Genomic DNA, 2,687 nt, shown 5'->3' with positions numbered 1-2,687 from the left:
GAGCCCAGTGTCTTTTAGTTTCGAGGTCTGTGAAGCCCACAGTGCCCGACTCCAAACTACAGAGCATTGCACAGCTCCTGGACACATCTGGATCTGCGTTCCAGATCTCCAAGGCTGCAACCCCTATTCTCACATCAGCCATAAGGCCCCCACTGCTTTGCTTTGTCCCTAGTTGTGCCTCCTTTCCTCAGAAGCTAGTCAGCAAGCACAAGAGGGTGCCCTCTTCTTCCTAGCCTACTTGTCCAGACTGGAGCCAGAGTAGCATGGAGTGTGAATCCACCAGCAGGGCGCCGAGTCCTCCGCATTTCTTTTCTGGAACTCTTCTAGTACTGAGTGTCCTGAGGGTTGGACCTGATGTTTTTCCTGTTGTGGAGTTTCCTCCCAACAGGGACACCCAGACTGGGGTGTATTGGGGTCTGCAGTTCAGTTTGGGATGGTGAGGAGAACACCCAGGCACAGGCACGTGGCTCTGCCTTGCTGGCAACTGGGCACCTGGCACCTGGCACCTGCAGGAACCCGGGAACTTTTCCTGAGAACTTTTTTGGGGGAGGAAGGGTGTCGGCTGAGTGCTCTGACGTCAGACCTGCTGTTCCCCTCACTGTGGGGTTCCACCCAACAGAGAAACTCAGTCTCTGGTGCCCTGGGGCCCTCAGTTCTGTCTGGGAGGGTGAGTCGTGCTCACAGGCAGGACTCTGTGCTGGCTGCTGTGCACCCGACTCTGGGCTCAGTGCTGGGAGCCCGCCGGACCCAGTGTCCTTTCCCAGGGACCAGACACCTCTCGGGATCCGGGAACTCCTCCCCGGTTTAGGTGGGTGAGTTGGAGCTGATTGAATCTCACACCGTGGGGTTCCCCTCACCTGGAAAAAAACTCGATGGTGTTTTAGGGCACAGAGTTCCCTCTGCTGGTCACTGTGCAGACCCTGCTGTGCTGCTGGTCAGAAAGAGATTCATTCCGGCGCCACCATCTTGGTTCCCAGATCTAATTCTTATTCTTTTTCTCCTTCTTTCTCTTTTACATCCCCTCCTGCTTCTCGTCCTCTTTTTTAATTATGTTACTTTCTTAATGTTTCCCTCCTTTTCTCCTTCTTCCATTTTTATTTCTGCCTCTTTTTCATCTTCTCTTTCACATCCTTCTCCTTTTTCCTCTTCTAATACTTCTTTCACTCTACTTTTTCTCCATTTTCTTTGTCTTCTATTTCATTTCCATTTCCTATTTATTTTTCTTCTACTCCCTCTTCTTGTCCCTCTCCTATTTCTTTTTTTGTCAATTTATACCTACTTAACAAACCACAACCAAATGCAATGCAAAGCAAGCACCAACCACCCAACAGCGACTCCTTCATATACCCTCTGAAATGTCCCCGGACTTCCCAGCGTCACAGCACCATTGCAGAAACTGTGTGCAGCTGGCAAAATCCCACCACTGCTGGAGCACTTGGCAAGTCCCAGGCAGCTGCTGGAGGCCGCCCCATAGCTCCACGCCTGGGATTAAAACAAAAATCATAGTCTTATAGTATTTCAGTGTTTCCTAACGAAACCAAAACCCCCAAATTCTCACTACCATCCTCCCATTCACAGGACAGGCAGTTTGTCTGCTGAGACTAGATGGACTCCCCTCTAAAGCGGCTGCTCCCCTTGCTGGTTATCCCAAGGTACCGGCCTCTCCAAGACCCTGACCCTCACTGGCTGCAGCCTCTGCTGGGCTCTCTTCGGGGCTGCTGTCCCTGACAATGTGGAGGTGCCAAGCCTGGGCTGCTTCCCGGGACCCCTTCCGGTCGAAGTGGGGCTGCAACTTAGGGTGGGTGTTCACGGATGTCCCCTCTCAGCCTCTCCTTCCAGGACCCCATCCCCACTGTAGTGAGGGAATGGCAGAGTCTGTGCTCCCCCGGGGTCTGCCAGCTCCTCCCACTGTGCCTCTGAGTGAGGTGGAGCTCAACCCACCGCTCAGCGCTGAGGATCTGACTCTGTCCCGGAGTGCCCGCAAGGTCCGAACCAATGGAACCGGGCAGCATGTGACGCCTGGGAGATTAGAGATGCAGGTGAGACAGGTGAGGCAGGAGAGCCAGTGGGTGGGGCCAGCTAGAGAGTGTGCTGCGGATGGAAGTGCAGGCGATCCTGTGCTGGGCCTCAGGGAGGGGTGAGTGTTGGTGATCTGGGGCTCCTGACTGAGGATGGAGTGGTGGCGTGTGATGATGTCGGGTGTGTGGGCTGGGCTAGAGGAGATGCAGTAAGGCTGAGGCTGCAAGGTGCAAAGTTGTCGTCTGCATGCAGAGAGGGTCGGTGAGGCTTCCATGGGGAAAAGGATGGTGAGTGTGCAGAGAGGATGTCTGTGAGGCCGCAGGTGTTGGTAAAAGGGTAATGTTTCATGAGGTTTGGAGAGACAGCGGAGAAAGGGAAAAGGGAAGGAAAAAGGCTTCCCTGACCGGGAATCGAACCCGGGCCGCGGCGGTGAGAGCGCCGAATCCTAACCACTAGACCACCAGGGAGTCAATAACCTTGCAAAGACCTATGACATCTCTGCTCCTGGAGAGAAACCAGCAGACTCTCTCAAGCACAGCGCCCACGTGCCAGCTTCATGGATCACCTGGGTTTACATCGCCTGCCCTGCCATGCGCTGACCCCTGACCCCTACTCCTGGCCCCTGCCCCCTGCCCACTCTCCCTTCTCCTCTGTTCCGCACACCGTGC

General features: G+C 54.7%; 1 non-coding gene across 1 annotated transcript; it reads right to left on the bottom strand.

The window, feature by feature from the left end:
• Nucleotides 1–2,414: 2,414 nt before the first annotated feature.
• Trnae-cuc (transfer RNA glutamic acid (anticodon CUC)) lies at nt 2,415–2,486 on the bottom strand. The gene has a single exon. It is a non-coding gene; the product is annotated as a tRNA-Glu (tRNA).
• Between the last annotated feature and the right edge of the window lie 201 nt (nt 2,487–2,687).

This window comes from Psammomys obesus, unplaced genomic scaffold (assembly GCF_907164565.1).
Source record: "Psammomys obesus unplaced genomic scaffold, mPsaObe1.curated_primary_1811, whole genome shotgun sequence".
Classification (NCBI taxonomy): Eukaryota; Metazoa; Chordata; class Mammalia; order Rodentia; family Muridae; genus Psammomys; species Psammomys obesus.
The sequence above is the reverse complement of the archived record's forward strand: the minus strand, read 5'-3'. Positions and strand labels throughout refer to the sequence as shown.